The sequence below is a fragment of the Pleurodeles waltl genome, chromosome 8 (genome assembly GCF_031143425.1).
Source record: "Pleurodeles waltl isolate 20211129_DDA chromosome 8, aPleWal1.hap1.20221129, whole genome shotgun sequence".
NCBI classification, from domain to species: domain Eukaryota; kingdom Metazoa; phylum Chordata; class Amphibia; order Caudata; family Salamandridae; genus Pleurodeles; species Pleurodeles waltl.
Genome location: NC_090447.1, coordinates 111,345,932 through 111,367,410, shown reverse-complemented (window position 1 = coordinate 111,367,410; position 21,479 = coordinate 111,345,932). Strand labels below are relative to the sequence as shown.

General features: G+C 44.0%; 1 protein-coding gene across 10 annotated transcripts in view; it reads right to left on the bottom strand.

Moving 5' to 3' along the window:
- Positions 1–20,628, bottom strand: part of GDPD5 (glycerophosphodiester phosphodiesterase domain containing 5) — a 699,403-nt gene extending 678,775 nt beyond the window's left edge. For 2 of the 10 annotated variants that reach the window (XM_069203858.1, XM_069203860.1), the window contains exons 1-2: positions 20,202–20,628; positions 790–1,028 (exon numbers count right to left, since the gene is read on the bottom strand). The gene's annotated coding sequence lies outside the window, so the exon portion shown is untranslated. Of the gene's footprint in view, positions 1–789; positions 1,029–8,199; positions 8,282–11,457; positions 11,591–16,622; positions 16,872–20,201 lie in introns of those variants that run through there. The other 8 variants (XM_069203861.1, XM_069203862.1, XM_069203868.1 and 5 more) reach the window with 8 other exon arrangements.
- Between the last annotated feature and the right edge of the window lie 851 nt (positions 20,629–21,479).

The window sequence follows — 21,479 nt, the reverse complement described above, 5'->3', positions numbered from 1 at the left end:
AGGGCGCATATCAGGGGAGTAATTAACAGCCCTACAGAAAGGGCATTACAGCTCATTTCACCCCACCCAAAGCAGGGAGGAGCCGTCTCCTACTTGAAAGACTGGGTGAAAAAATGAGTTCCGTTCCCCAGCAGCACTCTCAACCTCTTCAGACTCCGCCAGTTCACACATGGCCCTCTGGGCAGATCCTTTTGCTGCTGCTGAGAGGGCAGGCCAATCAGTCAAACATCGATGATTGGACTGCTCTCTCATCAAAAGCAAGGAGAGGTACACAGATAGCCATGTGTGGACCGGCTGCTTCTGAGGGCACCGATGAGATGCAGTGGGAGAATGGAGCCATTTTTTCACCCAATTATTCAGGTGGGAGGCAGCTCCCGTGGAGCTCCCAGGGCCCACCGTACACAGGAGGCACCCTGGGAACTGGCAGGCAGAGATCTCTCCCTTTGCAGGACTGTAACGTTAGCTATAGACCGCAAACAGAGTATTCTGATTGGTTGGCCAACTCCCAATGGTTCACTCTAGGTGCTATTGTAATTTAAAACTAGCATTTGCAATGAAATAGGTCTTGCATATTTCGAACAAATGTCATCTTTTGGCAGCAGCGCCCACAAGCAAAAACAAAAGAAATTATGAGTGAAAACTGAGAAAAGACGACTTAACAAAAACAAAAGAAAGATAGATTTAAAAAATAAAAAACTTTGCAATTTTGTTTGCCCTGCTGGGCATGTTTTTGCCAGTCACAAGCCTTTTGTTTGCGGGCACGTGAAGTTAAAATGAACAAACTAGTACCTCAATCGGGAGCAGCAAACGGGCACTAATTAAGTTGAAATTAATTAGAGCTTCATCCCTGCTCCACACAGAGCAACGGAAATGATGCCAGACGAGCCTTGACGAATTATGAGGCTTCAAAGACGAGTGTCACGCACAACAAATGGTGAGTGACAGGTGGGCTCCAAGCCCGTTACAGGACACAAGAGTGTCTCGCATACGAGACGCATGCACAAGCACATGCACTCCCAGGCTCGACCCTAAAAAGAGAGGGAAAAGACATAGTCAGCCATCATGAAACTGAGCAAGGTTGATCGGGGGCAGACCGTGCTAGCACCAGGAGAGGACTGCCCAATAGCAGAGACAGAATACGTAGATATATCATTGACCAACACATACACATTCAGACCAGTCCCAGAACCACATGCCCAGGGGCAACACCAAGGCTTGAGGAAGTGCACGCCGGAATGCAGTAATGGAAAGCTGGGGCATTAAATCAGTACTATATCTCACCACTAGGAGGGGACAGAAAAGACAAACAGTAAGGGATGAATACGGAAGGTTGAACGAGAGAAGGAAATGTGGAGAAAAAACAAAGGGGTAAAAGCACACACAAAGAGGGCAACTGAAATGGAAGAGACGGTGAAGAAAAATGGGACAGAAAAAAAAAAAAAAAAGAGTGAAACAACAACTGTGAGGGTAACTAACAGGGTTGTTAAATATTACAGGGGTGTTTATCATATTGTGAGCATTAATATAGTTTACAAGAATATCATTACCAGAATATTATGAAGCGAAGCATAAATAAGTATAGATTCGCTATCCGCTGCCTTTACATACTTTGAAGCTATATATCATTAAGGTACTTCTATGTGGAGCTAAGTATGGTAAACCAATACCTACCTATATATTCTTAGCTGGCAATATTTGAGTAGTTGATATTCCGACTGCAATATTTTTGCACAGTAATATTAAATCCACAATATTCTGGTACCATACAAAGGAGCCCCTATCGCTAAGTAAGCTCCACTGAACAAAATAGGTTGGCTCCAATTTTTCTCTTGGAAAAGATATCCCTTTAGCATCTCAGTCTGGTTTGTTCCGAATGTTCCTTCTCATTTAAATTCAGCCCAATTACGGAACTTCAAAGTTACCGCTTCAAAGACCTCCTCCATGTCTAAGGCACAAAAATGCTTGACCAGGGATGGCCCTTCTTTTCTCTCGCGCCCTTCAATTTCCGCCTGAGGTACTGAACTTAACAAGATCACCACATAGATTCCTGTTAGCATCAAAGATGATGCCTGCCCTAAACCCATCTAAAAATAATACATCTTTTCAACGCTTCACTGAATTTAGTTGCAAGACCTTTTTTGTCTCGCTGCAAAGTTGGTCGAGCAGTTCTGCTGGAACAGACAGTATTATAAAATAAACTTTATTCTGTTTTATTTAAAGTGAAGGCTGAGTGCAGAAACACCCCAGGTGAACTTAAGAGTTCCAACGGTGCCTCATGAAGTCTTTCCTCTGTTGCCATGAGATAGAGCAGAAAAAAAACTGTTCCCTCTGCATAATGAGACTTCCTATGTAATGTCCAATATCAGTGGGATCTCCGGCTCAACACCAACCTGCTCTCTTTCCAAAAAATGTGAACACTCACCTGGTCACGATCTAACTTTAATACTACCAGAGTGAGTTTCTGCCTGGCCCACCAGCCTGCAGGGTGGACAGAAGTCCTCGACTCTCCGGGTGTTTCAAGAGGGGGCCAGTGCCATAGGTCTATTTATCTTTGCCCCTTCCCCTGCACGCCCCCTACCTTTGGCTACACCACCTCAGCTGGGAATCTGCCCAGGGCGGTACAGAATAACAAATACTGCACCTGCAGCACACATGAATGAATACCTTTCACTGCAAAGCAGCATACATGCCAACATTTTGGAAGAGGAATGTGGAAGATTAAAAAAAAAAAAAAAAAAAAAAAAAAAAAAATCAGGAAAATGTATTTCCTCACTGACTTCTTTTGAAGGAGAGTCAATTTTAGGCAGGAGACATTAAAAAATAAAGCAATTTTTTGGCTTAAAAAATAGTGGGTCTCATGACTGAATGAGGTCTATTGACATGCACATGCAGGGGTGTTTGCTTACACCTTTGTCTGTGGCCCAGTGTGTTTAACCTTTAAAAGTCACTTTTACAGAGGCCACTGCTCTCTTCTGCAAACCCCACCCTTCCCACCAGAAGATCCAACACTACTTAGAGACCCCTCCCTGCCAGTGGGTTTGAGAATCTTGGTGACAAAATGGCGTCTACCAGTTTGAGAGATGCACTTCCGTTACAGCTGAAGGCCAAATGGGCCACCACGTTGACGTGGCCCGTCTAGCATACATTTTTACGTATCAGAAACTAACAAACCTGGGGGTTTATTTTTAATAATTAATGGCCCGACATTGAGGACGTTTTCTACCTGTGCATATGGGCCAATAGTTGATCCCAGTGCTGGTGACAACTGGGCCTTGCATGGCGGGCCTGGGCTGGAAAAGTAGGCTTCCAGCAGACCATCTGATGCCTGAAAGGTGACCCAGTGATGGACAGATTCCTGCATTAAGAAGCCCACCAGCAAAGCCAGCAGCGGTTCCACTAGCCGTGGATCTGATGTTCTCTTACTCCTACCCCCAAGCTATTCTCCCGTTCCCAACGTTAAACCAGAATGCCATAATGCAATTTCTAATTTTGTGTGAAGCGCCCCATTTCCCCACTGGCTAGGTCCACACGCACGACCCTAATAAACACATAAATTGAAGCGATGATGCACACTATTGCAACTGTTGCTTGTTCAGTGAAGATGCAAGGAATCTCAAGAAAGTACAGAACTAGAGGGGCAGGACATGCTGCTTATGTTCTACCCACCATCTCATAAGCCAATGTTTCTGTAGGGTTGCTAATGAAGTATCGTCGCATTTGTCACGAAACTTTCTAAATCAGTCCAGAAAATATGGCACAAAGAACAATGAAGTGGGACAGTTAGAATACCCAGAGACACAGAAAAATGGTGTTAGGTTAGACACAAAGCAGTACACAAGATAAAAAGACTATTAGCTCAGATGTTACTTGGTGAACACATTCAAGTTAGAGTTCTGAGATGATGGCACAGTGAGGGATCCTCCAGTCTAGAAGCAGCAGTTACTAGAGCATTTTTAAAGATGCCAATGGAAATCTTGGCTCCAAGATCAAGGGCGGGGTGTTCAAGTGAAGCAGTAGTGTCTGTATCATAGGTGAGAATTACAAACCCAAGGTGAGACTCCTAATGACCTGGAAGTGGAAAGATAGAAAGTATTAGGAGATGACGAGGGTTGATTTGTACAGTAAAGTAGAGGCAGCAGGCCTTGGGTACATTGACAAAACAAAGCTAGAGGTCTGACCGAGGATGAGAGACAGATGGCTAGTTGAAACTCAAGTTGAGGACTGTGGGTGATCCAGACACAAGCCTTATCAGAACTAGTGCGGTGGGATTCCACTTTAGCTACAGAGATCCAGGAAACTCCTGTACTCGAAAACTACCAGACTCTTCATTCGAAGTGCCAAGGTAATCTGCAGATGATCAGTGGATATTATTCAGATCAGTAATGTACTTTAGACTAGAGGATTAATTTCAGAAAGATTACTTCTCCGTGAGCACTCTAGAAAAAATTCAAACTTACAAGTCTAACATACATATATTGGAGTTTCTTCAAACATTTATTCCCTGGGCTCTGTGATGCGTACGAAGAGGTCTTCATACCACACAGCAATGGAGAGGTAGGGACTGAACACTAAACACCCACTGAGATGTAGGATGTATCCACTACAAGTAGGCTACTCTTATAGGATTTTATGGGGGTGTCCTACTAACAGGTTGGCAGTATCATCAGACTAGAAATCTAGGCCATAAGTTAGCCTGCCTTTAAGCCATGTGGAGCTATGACCCATCTGGGTAATAGACAGGGAATCACAGTGGGTCTCCATGCCCACTTACACACTCACTACAGCTATGCGATCATGATCCCCCTCATCATATTATCTACTGACATGCACTATCTTCCTCCCGCACTGTCCCAGGCAGAGGTTCCAGGTCACCACCAGCCAAACAGGGGCTGTACTAGGCAGAATCTACCTAAGCGACTGTGAACCACTATCTCAGGGAAAGACTAGTATTTTTTGTGCAAATCTTCGGTGCCACTTTTAGGTGGTACTGCAAACTTGATCAAACAGAGAAGGGTTTGTGGGAAGAAGGTGAGGGAGGATATTCCCTATGTTGGAAGTATCCAGCTGAAATGCAAACTTTCATGTTTTGCCAGCTGCTACAACACACCCCAAAAGCAGACTAACTCACTCACTCTCAAGCAGGGAAATATCCAGCATTCAGCCCATTCACCCAAATTTCTTAGACATCACCTTGAATTCTGCTATTAAATCCATTCAGACACCAGCTACCACCGCCTGTTCCTAGAGAATCCCAACCTCAATGGCGCTAGCAGAAGTGAGACCAAAGCACAACCCCTACAGAACCAAGAGGGGAACAGAGGAAACCTCACATATCAGAAACCTGGTACAGCACACATACACTGTCCGTCCACAAAAGGGAGCAAGACATCATAATTGCTGTGCTTATGGCGTTCCCCTGTTCTCCCCTAACCCACAATCTTTAATAGAAGAGGAGCTCAAAACTGTTCAAAGCAAAATCTGAGACATGCTGCAAAAACACGGTATCTCATCAACGCCACTGCAAGAAGGTTGGTACTGCCATAAAAGATAAGCGTCAAAAAGAACGATTCAGAGGTGGGTAACATTTGGGCACAATGCTTAGCAAGAGTTAGGATTAGCCTTTAAAACTGGGCTATCTTACATAGGTCCAGGAGTGCTGGATCCATGCCATATTTCAGCATAACCACAGTCTGTGGATTAGTTCCATTTCAAACCATCACATACTAATTCGTCATATGTGGATATCCTGAAAACCTGGCCTGGATCAGGCCCAACGTTGGCCAACCTACTTAGAATATCCAATGTAGTCTTCTCTTCATTCCACTGATCCTCCCGGAACAATAACCCCTTCTATGATTGCTCTCCATGCATTAATAGTCTTATAAATCGGATTACTAACCACTTTTTAAATATCTGCTCAAATTAATACAACATCCTGGCCTTTCTCCTTAATACCAAAACAAAGCTGCTGAGTGGTGCAGTATTTTTCTTCAAGACTGAATCTCAGCAACAAAAAACAAAACATTTTTTAGAAAAGGATGCTGGTCCAGGAAAAAGCTTCCAAACGGAAATCATTGTTGCCAACGAGCATATTATTATTTTTAACCACGCACGCCACCAGCACACACGCATTAGCTTTAAGTCAAGTAGCAGTTTAGTGCAATCTTCTCACTCCTCAATATTTTATACTCTTGCCCTTAGTGAATAAAAACGCCAACACCCCTGCCTCCTGCAAGATGCAGGGCAGTAACTGGAGGTGGCCCTTATTCAAAGGTTTAATTCTCAAAGGTTTTGTGCACACAAGTGTAAACGACTTGGTAGAATTTTTGCAGGTCAAAGTGCACTTATGACAGTGGACAATCTGACGTTATAAGGGATGTTTCACCACAGTAAATTTAGGGTTAGCAGTGGAACAAGGGGGCAATATGGTGGAGTGGATGGCCTAATAAACTGGAATAAACACCAACCAATTCCTATGTTTGTTAATCTTCTCAACCATTGTGTGGGTAGATTACAGCCTGAAAACAAACATAAAAACACAACTGTTAAGACGAGGTGTATGTGTCTCTCAGGCTGGTAAGTGGAGAGGGCGCCATCAAAACAAATTCAGAGGGGGAGAAGGATTTTCTCCACTGTCAAAAAGGGTACATTTCATCATGACTTACTCATGCACACTTTCCACCTAGTATTACATTTTAATGAGTAAATTTGCTAATGTGAGTACTCTTGAAAATCTAAGACTGTCATAAGTTTCGAAAAATACTTCTAGGATTCTTTGTGATTCTCCAAGCTGTCGGAGCAGAAGGCTGATTCTTTCTGAAAAGAAGTGCCTAGACTCCAAGTAATATGTAAGGCTGTGCTACACAAATAACCAGAGAAATAACAAGCACTGCTTCATGAATAGGGAATACGCTCCATCGCAAGGCTGATTCTATTATCCCTCTGGGCGCTCTGCTGATAGTCATAAGCAGATGACAAGGATAATGTGCGTCATATTTTTCACTGGTTATCCAATCTTGTGTTTGCTATGAGCTATGTAGGTCTGGGGAGTTAGCGCGGCTTGATAAGTGAATCAAAACTCCCCACAGAATCACTGGTGTTCATCAAGTTGTTACTCAGGGGAAACATTCATCTACTGATTGGTTTCTGCTCCAGAACCTCTTCTCTCATCAAAACTTCCAGCACAAAGTAAGGCAAATGCAACCCATTTACTCTTCACTGGAATCTGTCACCAGTGGTTAGTAAGCTATTGTATTACCAATGACGAAAGATACTTAAATGATCAACTACTAGTGTCTTTGACACTGGATCACCATAAAAACTACAGACCATGCGACATTCACAATGCACAGACTTCTTACTGCTTATGAATAAAGGCATCCTTCCAGTTTGGAAGAGTTGCAAAACACAATATTCCGTGTCTACAAAGAATAGGAAGGAAATGAAGCAGCTTAATTAAAGGTTTATCAGTGTCACTCCAGTACAAAAAAAAAAAAAAAAAAAACATATAAAAATCTCCCTTGTATCATCACTTTCCACCCACCTCCTTTCGCACCCCTCTGTTGGTGTAGGGGATTTAGGTCAATGTAGGGTCGTCTTCATGTTTGCCTAAAATTCACATGTTCCACACCCAGCCGTTTGGGCACTGAAGTTTCTTGCTCCGACAGGCGCTCAGCTGCCATCTGCTCCTGCACAGCCCACATCCTTCCCCTCGTCCCCTCATTCGCTGACCCTGATAGAGCCTTAGCCAATGAGAGGTGTTAGTCAGGAATCTTGGTACAACAGCTGGTCAAGATTGTGCAGAGCTCCCTTTGTGTCCCATGTTGGCCCTATTGCTATGGCAAAATTATTTTGTTTAAAAGGCCACTATGTCATTGTGAAGACTTGGCTAACCAAAAAAGTGGCTCTGATTTCAGATGTACTACAAGCTGAAAACAATTGGGTGGTTTATTCAGTGACTGCCGAGGATTTGGATCATCCCATACTTGCCCTGAAGATCTCTCAGCAGCTGGAGTGTAATGTGATGCGATGATTGGTGGATTTGTAGACCTATGCCTTCCAGCCATGAGTGCATCCAGGAGTGAAGGGTACTGACTGGGTACACAAAGGAAATAGCATGTAAGGGGGCACAGAGTGGGGCCAGATCTCAATCTTCTTTGGTGGCAAATTCACTTGTTGCATGATAAATAGAGTTCTTACTTGTGGTAGGTCAACATACAGGGGATGATCTGAAGCTGGGCCGAGGCTCCGACTACGCAGATGGCAAACTAAAGGCCAAATCCTAGAAGAAAAAAAAATCTGCCTTCAGAGCACATTCAAAATGCACTCTTCAATTTGAATACTCCTGTCTTACCAATTGCAGTGTCAGAAATTCTAAGTACAGTAACATCAATGAGGCATTTTCTTTCACTATTGATCCAACCCCTGAAAAATTCATTAAATCCACTGAAGGAACTCAGGCTTCCTACTTCTTTAAAACCATTAATGTATCCAGTGGCATGGGGTTTTATTTCAACCTACCTCAAATATGCTATAGTTAGAACCCCTGGATCCTTACATCAAGCCAACAACAGCCTCAAACTCAACTGTGCTGCTGCACACTAATCTACCAAATGAATGAAACCCTGGAATCATCCTCATCCCAGAACTAAGATTACCTTGGTTGTCATTAGAAAATTTCTTGCAGCCTTAAACAAGAGCAAGCATGCAGTTCTGACCGGTTGACTGCATCCAGCAATGGTCGTGAGATTATCATCAACTAATTATCTATGTCATACACCGCAAAGAGCACCGTAAACCAAATCAAAATATGCCTAAAACACAAGAAACAGCAGATCAGTCTGAGAATTCATATACCCTTTATCTGTACTACAGAATAAGAGGGTGTCCCCCAACACTGCCCCTTTCTCTCCTTTAATGTAATTGCTTCCTAAAACTACCAACATCATTTGAAAACTTCACAGGTCATCCCACTAGTATGTAAATGACATCTAACTCTGTAGCCAACCCATCAATACTTAATCCACTCAATCCCAAACCCGGCCAATGCTTAAACATCTTGCCTCACCACCATTCATGGTTGGTGCAACAGAAGTACTTTACCTTAAGCGGATCAAAAACTGAAGTCCTGAATTTTAGCCTCTGAAAGGTTCCCTCCTTAAAAGAAAGGAGCCGGACACTGTCCCGAATTGTTTGTATATCTATTCCAAGTGCACAAATGGTGAAAGGGGCGGCAGTCACAACTTTGTAGCCATTCACAAACATTTCCAAAAGGGTTCTCCTTCCCTAAATTCATGCATTAATGTAGTTCCAACTCATTTTAAGCCAGTGTGCATTTAAGGTAGGAAAGTGATCCAATCATTCTATTGTTTTCAGGAAGCCCAGGGAAAGTAATTTCTCCAAATTGAAAAATGTCTTTCATGTAAAGATAAAAAACGAACCAACATTCTGTGAAAACACACGCCTTCTGTGAATCTAAAAGAGGAAGCTGTCAACCTGCAGAAGATCGACCGGACTAGGATTAGAATGAACAGGTATACACCTAGAAATCTAGGATTGTCATTAATTTCTGCAAATGCATTATGTATATGTACAAAAATTGCCTATATAAGTTTGAAACTTGCACAGAAAGTTCATACTTCCAGTCAAAAATCCTAGAAACAATCAAAGGTGCCTTGATAAGGTTTCGTCCATTGATATAGATGACCACAACAATGATCGACTAATCAAAATTTCAAAAGGATCCCGCTTTACAGTGGCCTTTATGTTTTAGAACCACATTTGTCCTAGATGGACAACTGAATCAATTAGTGGAGAACTGCTATCTAAATGGAACTAATCCGACATATAGAAAGGTTTTCTTTATGCTACGGAATGATCCAAAAAACAAAACAAAAACCTAATGGTGTTCAAAATTTAAGGAATGAGCTAAAATCTGTAAGTGAACGTAAGAAAGAGGCGGCTGATGAGCCAGGGAAGAGAATTCCGATCCGCTGACAATTCAAGCTGGGTGCATGGATGCTGGATACAGACTGGCGGCGAGAACCACTGGGCTGATCCTCTCTTCTGCAACACCACGTCTTCTACTCACGCCCCTTGTTCTGAGCGAGCTAAATAAGCGTGCAAAAACAGAACGAAAGGGAAAAACGACGGGCTCAACTGAGAATGTGAAGTCGGGTGCAAACAACGTCTGTATCCGATATCATCATTATTGCAGGACTCGGGATAAGCCAATTAGGGTTCAGTCATATTTTGGTCATCAGTCAAAATTACCTCCCCATGGCTCTATATCAGCATTTTGTGAACTATTAATGGTTTTATCCCTCCTTCAAAATTTGATTACACGTTACTCCTCAAGTTCGGCATATCTATAACAGGTAATTTCAAATATGGATACTGGTTTGGAAATTTAACCCTACAAGGCTTTAAGAAAGCCACCTATATAGGCATCAAGTTGCACTGGCTTCCAGTAAAAGTAAAAATGATCTGGCAATTATCTTCTAGCAAAAGTGACAACAGAACTATGAGTTACGGGAACAATATAGTCGATCCTAGGCTTAAGCAGGAGACGGGCGTAATGTTATAAAAGATCACCAGTCAAACTTCCAAAAATTGACCACCAGCCGAGCTGGGGTTTGTTCCTTCTTCTCTGTTTTGGGCCCCTTGATAATAGCAGAGCATTCTCTCTGCAGCTAAAAAAAACTCTGAAAAGGCCCTTCTTTTTCAGGGCTGAGTGACTTTAGTAGTTATGCGAACATCATTTACTGCTGCTTGACAGCTGTAAACAAGTTATGAAATCACTAATGAAAAACACTCTAGAAGGAACAAACTGTGAAAACCAGCATCCAACAAAAACTACAAAAAAAAGATTGACCTAAAATAATACCAATCATGTCAAGTGGGAGTGAAATCTCCTACAAAAGCGCTCATATTTGAGCAAAGAACCTGAAAGCACCTTATTGGTACGTCTGCCAAATCAGACTATGTATATGCAAAAAAATTGATGGACTACATAAAACCGATAAAGGAACGTATCCATACCTTAAACTAGGAAGGTTTCTACTGTTGTTGACCATTAAGACACATTCACTTTTTGGCTGCACTTGAATAAAAAAAAAGTAACAAAAAACTGAATACACCATGAAGCACCCAACGAACACAAAAAATGCAACACACAAAAACAGCATATGTTGTACAAAGAAACACTGCCAGAGTACCAGGACATCACCAGCGTGGTCTATTTTATCAGTATTAGAGCTCAAGAAAAGTCTATCCTAAAAAAAACAAAGAAAAAAAAAAAATACTTCAAGCACCAGAATGCCAACACATCACCCACTACAAATGGCACAGAAGAACTTCTAAGTGGATGGGAGGAGGTTAGAACATAGTAATTCTAGCCCAGCAGACCATCTCATCTCTTTGAGAAATGGAGAAAAAAAACAAATAAAAGACGCTCACCACTTGCCCCCAAGCTGGAGATGGAAATTCAGAAATGGAACCTTGGGACGACAGGCTTGCACACAGTGTGACCGCAGAGATTAATTTTGTGCTGTACCATCCAGGATAAATGGATTTCACAGGTATACACTTCCTGAAGTGATACGAGAAGGAAAACGAGTTCACATTAAAAACAGAAATCAACAAGAAACTGGAATTCGTTCTAAGTAAATGAAGAGACACCAAAAAAGAGATGTCACATCCTTCTGAGATTAGACATGAAATGTAAACTCGACCATGTCAACCCTATACCTTTGTATCAAAACAGAAAAGGAGCAATGCCCTGATACTCCCGTTTTCTTCATTAGTTGTACGACATCTATAAATGCTGGCAATACTATTAAAACATTTGATGCTAGTAAAGTTAAACCAAATTGAAGCTGAATTCTGGTCTGTCAAGCAGTGGCGACTGGTGACATTTGAAAAATGTGGGGCGTATAGTTTGGGTATGGCTTTTATGTAGCAAGCAAATGAGTAAGCAAAACGGACAAACATGGCGTCGGGGAGGGGGAAAATGGGGGTCCTCCAGAAAAAAGAAAAAAAAAATGATTGGGAATATGTGCATTTAAAGCAAATGAATTTAGTAAGAAAGCAAGGTTTATAAAGCAGTGGGAACGTATAGTCTTGAAATATTTAACACATTAAAAAAACTGTCTCATATCTTACTCTATTCATATGTTCAGTTTTTGTAATGTGCAAATTGTACAGCGCAACAACTTCTGACCATTTAAAGTGTGTGCCCATCCAGTGTCTTGCACTGTATGCGGCATCAACTTTGGAAGAAAATACTCTAACCAGGCTTCGGAAGCACCCGCGGCTGCAATCAATCATATAGAAAAATGTGCAAACAGGCCTTGAAGTGGCATGACAAAAGTAAGGGCTCTCTAAAAGTGTGCCACCCAACCAGTATTTTAGTTTCTCTCTGAGATGTTATTGCATCCAGATATCGAACGCAACTGACATACACGTAAACCCTGCCAGTACTATTGGGTTTATCAGTGGTTGTTAGCTGGTTAAGATAAATGAGTAACAACAGTGATTGGAAATGTTTAAATTCTGAAATTGGGAGACTGTGAATTAAGTGTTATTGATGCCAGTGAAAGTACTGGCCTTCAGTTATGTGCACTTTATGTTAGGTCTGTTTGCCCTATTTCTCTTCACATCTCGTCCACCTGCACATTTTCAACGTTTTCTCTTTCCGTGTCAGTGCAGTTTTCTCTTTCCGTGTCAGTGCAGTTTTCTCTTTCCGTGTCAGTGCAGTTTTCTCTTTCCGAGTCAGTGCAGTTTTCTCTTTCCGTGTCAGTGCAGTTTTCTCTTTCCGTGTCAGTGCAGTTTTCTCTTTCCGTGTCAGTGCAGTTTTCTCTTTCCGAGTCAGTGCAGTTTTCTCTTTCCGTGTCAGTGCAGTTTTCTCTTTCCGTGTCAGTGCAGTTTTCTCTTTCCGTGTCAGTGCAGTTTTCTCTTTCCGTGTCAGTGCAGTTTTCTCTTTCCGTGTCAGTGCAGTTTTCTCTTTCCGTGTCAGTGCCCTCTATTCACTCTTCCCCGAATTCACTTCCTTGCATCTCTCTCACTTCACAACCCCCAAACACGCACTGCACTCCCTCACATTTAAGCACTTTATTTTCTTTCACTTTTGACTTGTAAATATTTTGACATGTGTGAACCCCCTTCATACATGTTTACACAGAATTTCAATTGCAGATGAAGTCCATGAACATTGTGTGTTCTGCAGATGCCAACCCACTAACAGGCACCTTGCTTCCTCGGCCCTGGAGTTCTCAAATCAAAGCCCTTCATGCTAAACCCCCGCACGACTCAAAGTATACAATATGAGCGAGTAATAAGATTCACACAAAATACAGAAACACAGCAAGATGAAACGGCCAACACGCTTGGGGAATGTCAGATTAAGCAAAACGTGAAATAAAAGAAGAAGTAGATTGCTGACATGCATTACCTTAACATTTTTAAAATTCATTGTTCATAAATCAATTCATGTTTTTGACATTCCTGTTAAGGGCATGAAGATAAGTTCAGTTTTGTAACCCTAAAGTGTCTTTTCTACAAGCGCTTATTTCTCTCTTTGCTCTTGACTCGAATATTTGGATCAACTTGCAAAGTAACAAAACACTGCTTGTCTTCCGGATCAATTTCAGGGGGAGGGGGGAGAAATACAGCAGCTCCACTTCTAAAGGGGCCAGCATCCTGCAGCCACGGCCTGGAGCAGTGGGGGAAGCTGGCATTACTAGGGGGTTTCTGCACAATTAACAAAACAGAAGATTAGCATTATAACATCATTACCGAGGGCAAGGTGCCAAATCACACGTGCTTGCATCCAGACCTAAGGTGTGACAAAGGATGTAGGGTGGGATATATGCAGGTGAATGACCGATGCCTGGCCTGACGCAGGGATGCAGACTCTGATGTCCCATACCATGAACCTAACAGCATCACTGGCCTACAGTAGATACCACCATAGACTACAATGGCAACAAATGGCTTTAGCACGGTAAGCCCTTGTGCGTCACGTTGCAAAGAGTTGCTTTACTGCCTGGCTTACGTCTGCTGCTTCAAAGCAAGGCAGGGCCAGGCAGCCTGGGACAGACAGCTCAGACTTAAATACATCAATTTGCTTAGGAAAACAATTGCATCTCTAAATCTCTTTATCTTACTCTCGGTTTGTTTTTCAAAGTTGCTGTCTCCATATCTCACTTTTATTATCTTTCTCCCCCTTTCTTGCTCTTATGCCTTTCTCTCTTTCGACCTAGGCCTAAGTCTAATAGTAAACAATTAAGTCCTGGCCCCCCAAAATAGAAGTTCAAGATCCCACAACCTACTGGAACCGCCACAAATTAAGCACAACTGGTACACAGAATCGTAGCCTCCGTTTCATGCTGCAATGTCTCTGAACCATTCGCAGTAGATTTCTCGCCATTCGAGTGGGAGACTCTATAATCTTTCCCCTCACCAGCATCAAAAGGTCTTCAGAAAAGCCTGTAATTTAAAAGACGAGTAAACGCTTTCTAAGAAAACCACTGAAATAACTACACAAAGATTATGGAAACCTACAATTATTTTATGCGTCATTATCACTAATTACCACCTCACAAGAAGCCAGTAGGGGGAAAAAATAAATTTAAAAAATCAGACTCTGGTAACCTGCGTCATACCACTTAGGTGGATTTGTATAGATTTTAAGTAACCCACCACTGCCATAGAAAGCCATTCCAATGTCCTGTGCACGCATTATTTGCCTGCTGGTGCTACAGTCATCACTCAAAGCGCCTCTGGGGGTTCTCAGCGCTACTCAGGTGATCCCAGACTGTTTAAAAGTTAAGCATTAGTAGATTAATAAAGTTTATCCATATTTCGGATTCTATGATTGTTTCACTGTGATGTCTTATTATGGATTGATATGTAATTTTAATAAACTTTCCTTTCAAACTTAAAATAAAGTTTATATACATAAAAACGATATGTGTAAAATTGTAAAACATTCTGTGAATGTGAAGGAATTTGCAACTGGAAGATAAAAATTAAGTTTGTATCATTAGCTTGATTTGTGGGAGCAGCCCAAGAACAGAAACAGTATTATGGGCAATTGGTCACTTCAATTAAAGCACCAATATGCACCATCAAAAAGAAGCCTTGAACTAAGCAAAAATCTAAACCCTGATAAGAGACTAAACATAATTTGAGATGTAACAATTGGACTTCTGGCTTAATATGAAGGCTGCCTCAAGAGTTCAACTTACTGCATACCACCAAAAGGAGCAAGTGAATTTGTTTTACAGGGCAGGTGGATTTCTGAAGAATTCAGTGCCTCGGACAAGTACATATTATATAAAATTCTACATTCCTGTCTACACCCCTGTTAAATAATGGGATGGTTTCTCCAATTTCCTCCCTAGAAACACACTTTCTCCCGCTTATAACGAAAACAAACGTGGGTTTTTTCAGGATGGGTAACTGTCTGCAAAAGGTATGACAACTCTCAAATGTACAAGTTTGGGATACTTCTCTTTTTTTTTTTTTTTAATTCTCCTTTCTTTTAGTCTGTCTCACCCAGGAATACCTAGGATCCTGCCCAAATCCTAAATGTACAAAATTACTTATTAACTTAAAATTCCACAAATTCTGATTAGGACTTAACTAAATACTGATTGTGCTTTTCTCAGTTCAATTTAGGTGCAACAAACACTTTGTCACTCACGGCCTATATTACCAAATGTAAGTTATTGTACTTTTGCAGAGTTGACCATTTCATCAGTAGTCCTTGGACGGCCTCATATTTATGAATAAAGCTCTGATGCTGGCTCTTGCTACATAAACCGAAACAATAAATACAAATTTAAAACCCTGGGAAGCCTCACTTTACGAGACTTTGAAGAATGCTTAAAAATAATCCAACAATAGTTCTAATTTAGCCAGGGGCGGGTCCTCCGTAAGGGCGGAGGATCGTCACCCCCCACCAGCAACGACAGCTGCAAAAAACCTTTCAAACAAAAGGATAATAAACTATGTTTATTATCTTTTTCTTTGAAAGGGTCGGGGCCACCTGGGTGACGTGCAGTGAGGGGGGAGTGCTGTGCACCCCCCTTCACTGTGCATGTATGTTTGGCCGACCGTCTCTGGCCGGCCAAACATACATGCGCAGTAGGCTCCCAATCTGCCTGGCAGCGCCCTGCCAATCCTGACGCTATTTTGAGCAGTGTCAGGATTGGCCACAGGGCAGGCTGGGAGCCTGTGTCTGCAGCATGCGGAAGGCGAGGAGAGGAGTGGCTCGCTGCACGGGAGTAGAGGTACGTTTTTTTTTTTAATGTAATTTTATTATTAATTCCTCCTGTGCCCCAGCCAATCGAACCCCCCCTAACCACGCTGCGCACTCCGCTCCTAAGAATCCCCACGAGGTGAGACTGAATTTAGCTAGTAGGAAGCTGCGTTAAACAAGAACTCTAATTCACCAATTCCCTTCCACAGTGTCATTCGACTACGACAATGTATCTGCCATAACTGCATACCCTAAAGCAAAAACAAAAGCAAGACGGATCTGCCTCTTACAACACCAAGCGGTTAATTTGTTTAGCCTCTCCATCACTCAGGCGACACCTAGGATTCAGCCGACTTACCACTGGCTTGTGGGCTCCTGGAAAGGCTTTCCGCAGACAGTCACATGGCTGGCCGTGCCATCTCATGAGTCAACTTCCGCACATGGTCTACACAAACACATAAAGGCACATACAATAGGGCATGGGCTCCTACAGGGCGACCACCCTCTGACAAGTCCGTACAATGGTCAGTCTTGGAAAGATCACGCCAACAGAAGGAAAAAGCTTGGTCCTGAGAAGCATCGTCTCCCACCACCCCCAAGGCAGCGTGGAGTGCGATCTGTAACAATAATGTGACATCACATTTGGGAAACAATGACACGACTAAACGAAACAAAAAGTGTCTATGAAGCAACTTCCTTCCTCAAGTCTCGAAGTTTTGCAAGAAATATCCCCGCTCCCAAGCACTGGGTTGCCCCATCGGTTTGTCGGTGGTTTCCTGAAGGTGCTCAGCGTGGGGTGAAGCAGAAATCCGAGCCCTTTAAAATTCACTGCTTCTGCTGAAGGGATGTAAATACAAACAAATGCACAAAATATAATTACAGAAACATCTAGTTGAACAATGTCAAAATAGAAAAATAGAGACAGCCATAGGAAGTGTAAACTGGACAATCTGACTACTAAAACTCAAAAATGACAGATAGGTGCCTGCCAGGGAAGGCCGTGACCCTTGTTTTTGTTTTGGTTTTTTAACTACATCTCATCTGCCCCTTCTACAGATAATGGAGTAGACTAACTGAGAGGGATAGCCCCTCTTAACGTTCCACCACTAAATAAATACTTGCATGCTGCCACATTCAAAAACCTATGTAGGGTCTGATGAAATGAATCCGAATGTTTTCACGGATCCAAATATATAAACAGAGATTAAGGGGTCATTACGACCCTGTCGGCCTTAAGAATGCCAGGGCTGCAGTGGCGGTCGGACCGCCGCCAATGCGGCAGTCCGACTGCCACATTACAACCGTGGCGGTAGCGCCACGGTCGGACCACCAGCACTCCCCACAGGAGGGTCTGGCGGTCCTAATCCACCAGGGCAGCACTGCAAGCAGCACCCCTCTGGGCATTACGACCCATCTCTCCACCAGCGGTTACATGGCAGTAGCACCACCATGTAAAGGATGCCGGAGACGGGGTGCAGGGTGCCCCGGTGGGGGAGGGGGGCCTGCACTGCCCATGCTCTTGGCATGAGTAGTGCAGGGGTCCCCCTGGCCAGCCCTGTTGCGATGTTCACTGTCTGCCATGCAGACAGTGAACATCTCAATGGGTGCGGGTGCACCCTACACACTACAGCATTGCAGCTGGCTCTATTATGACCCGGAGACAATGCTGTAGACAGTTTCCTGGGCCCACTGACCCAGCTGGAAAGTCTTAATGGGACCCACTGGAAGGTGGCCACCTGCCCCTGTCAGGACTTCGGCGGACAGGCCTTTCCATCTGCCAAAGTCATAATGGCCCGCTTGGTGTCTTGTGATGGTCTATGGGGGTCCCATCAATGACGCGTGTACACGATAATCATTTAGATCTCTGCAGTAAGCGCGCACTCATAGTCCAAAACGTATGAAGTATCATGTTAGCCTTGCACAGAAGGCGCTTTGAAGGCTTGTCAGTGATATGAAACGCGACATAAATGTCCCTGCAAAATGAAAATCCATTTTATGTAAATTTCTCTCCTGCGTATATCTTTAAAAAATGGCATGGATCCTACACTCATTGTGAACACCACAGTATCAGTCTATCAGTCCAATGGGTGCCCAACAGAGGTATGTGAAAACTGGATCCACCCCACATTTTCAGGATAAACAAGTGTGTACGGAAGGTCATCTAGACTAACTCCATGTAAATTTATTTTAAGTGGGTATCCAGTCAAAATGGCATGGAGCACCTGTTTTAATGTAATAAAACTGAAAAAAACGTAAAAAGAATATAAATGATCTTCATTGAGAAATCTGCAGCTCCCCTTTGTGAACTAGGAAGTGACCTGTATACAATAACCTGCAACTCACCTATATTCGCAAACACCAACTACCCAGTAACCCTGTGTGCAGCAACCTACCTGGTGCCTTGTACACGGTAGCCCACAACTCCCCTCTATGTGCTAAACTGCAGGTACCGTAGTGTAGTACCAGAAAAAAGTATCCCCCCCTTTAAAATGTGGTGAGGGGTGCCTACAAGATCACTTAGGCTGGCTGCCTCTAGGAACAAGCTTGGGCAAAGCCAAAAGATATGGCATTGGCTACAGCCTTTTGGCTTTGCCAATGCTTGTTTTGTTTGTTACGGTTTTTGTGGCACTGTATTGTTGGGGAAGCTGACAACCCATCATCAATAAAAAAAAAGAAAGAATACTGGCTAAAAGCAACAACAAAAACGCATACATTGCCTTAGTCGTCCCTGGCACTGAGAGGAATTACATTGCATGTTAGGAAAGAGGAGACGGCCGCCCTTTGCAGTGAAGTTAGACACTGGCTGAAGTGGGCTGACCCACTGTCCCATGTCGTATGCTGTAGTGGAGCCCAGGAAAATGTGACTGACGCAACAAAAGGCCAATGAATGAAGAGGGCTGACGTAAAGCTCCTAAAAGTGTACAATTCGTATAACTTTAGTAAAAAACAAAAGGTGTTGGCTGACGCTAGACCCACAAATCAGAGCCTAAGGGTATAGGGTGGGGCTAGGCCACGGGGTTCAGGTACCCGCATTAAGACCCTGGTTACTCTGCATGAATTAGCCAGTATGTACCGTGTATACTCTCCATCATTGATATCCTGCATGAACTAACGGAGAAGGGCACACGGATCAAGTAACCTGTGTACACTAACCACCGGGTACCACGCGAGCACCAGCAGGCACCCTTCGAGCGCTAACCGTCATATAACATGTATGTACCAGCAGGTATTGTGTGCACTTGTACAAACCAAACCGCACAATGTATGAATACATACACACATCAAGGCCATAAATGTACGGACTAGTTGGTACCACGATGTGTGCAATAAACTGCGTGAATTCAATGAAAATCGAGGTGCTTTATACACACTCCCTGCAAAAACTATGTGCTCACTACTGTGCTCAGAGCGTCAGGCAGTAGGCACCGTATATCGACTAATCGACAGGTACAATGTGTGAAATAAAATTAAAGGGGGGCAGATGTGTTTATCTATCAATTACCGGCTATTCACTATATAGTCACCAGCAGGTGCCCTTCACACACTGATCTAAAACGTAGTCGTGCACAGTGCACCAGTAAGAAGCCTTGATGCACTAACCCTCGCCGGCCAGTCATACAGTGGTACATCATGCACCAAAATAGCGCCAAGAAACCCTCACGAGCCTCTATAGACCTCTCTCAGCGCATGGGACAGGTAGACCCCATCAGTCGCCTCTGTCAGCGCATGGGACAGGTAGCCTTCATCAGTCCCTTGTGTCAGCGCATGGGACAGGTAGCCCCTATCAGTCTCCCCTCACCGTGCATGGGACATGTAGCACCCATCGGGCAGCGGGCGCACTGTGCTCTTGGCGCTACAGGCGCACTGGTCTCTTCACAGTTTGAGGTGCAATAACAGGAGTGACAACGCATGCAGGACTGACAGCCAAGACACTCACCTTCAGCACCGAGCCCTCCCAGCAGCCTCCGGTGTCCACCCGGAGTGTGACCACCAAACAACTAATCCTTCCACTGAGTGCAGCTCCCCTGCTCCGGCAACTCAAGTAAACGCCCGGAGCACAGACAGCAAAGCGAAAGTGCAGAAGATAACGGTCCTTTAATGCGGACGGGCACCCTCCTGACCTCCGGATGAGCCCCCAGGGGGGCAGGTGCGGGGCACCCACGGCTCGGGCTGTAGCCAGGGACGGGCGCGGGCTCTCGGGTGTCAGCGGCTCCCGCAGCAGCAGCCCCGGGGGTGCGGTGCTCCCGGCAGCAGGACTCAGGCAGGCTGGAGCTGTAGCACCGCCGCTGGAGCTGCTCCTCCCCGGGCGGCTCTCGTGAGGATCGGGGGCGGGCACACGCGCGCCCCACTGCGTGTTTCTGGGAAGACCCGCCCACGGCCGCCCCTCCATTCACGCCAAGCTCGCCTGGCCCCGCCCCATTGATGGACACTTCAAGGCCGTCATATCAATAGCCACGCCCCTTATCCTGGTCGTGACCAATGAGAACCCTGCGCAGGACGGATAAACTCAAGGCTATCAGCATAATCCCTGACACTGACCAATCAGTACTACGTACCGAACGGCCGCGCCTACCTCTTTAGCATAGCTTTCCTTCTTCCCGGACTGTAATAGTATTTATATAGCGCTTACTACCACTGGCGAGCTGTGTTCTCGTGCTGGCCCTTTTCGCGTGAAAGCCTTGCCGAGGCCGTCGACAACACCTCCTGCAACAAAAGGCCCATGTGCACTTTCTTAAGCAACTTTCTTTCGTCAATTAGTTTGCCTTTTCTTTGGGCAACCAGTTGTGTAGCAAGGGAAATGTCCCATTTCACTTATGCTGGGTAGCAAAATAAGAGAAATGACCAGGGTTCATTGGACTCCTCCAGCTCTGTGTCCGGGTGCACGGCACCTACTGCACCAATTGTAGCTAGCTATGCCCCAGGGACTATCTTTCTTAGAGTAACGTGTTTCTGGAGATTTGGGGCAATTATCAGTATCACCCACCCAATTCTCCCAGAGAAGACCTGAACTCAGCAAAGGGTACTCATAGTGAGTGGTTGAGGAAAACATTGAAAAAGTAGGACTTCAATGCAATATTAGAAACAGTAAGCTTTTACTCCCGCATGCTATAAATTGGGAGCCAAGGTGTGACAGCAGAAATGGGGTGAAGCCACAATGGCTGGAATCTTACAACCAACTTATATCCTTATTTCTCTTTTACACTCTGTCACGAGG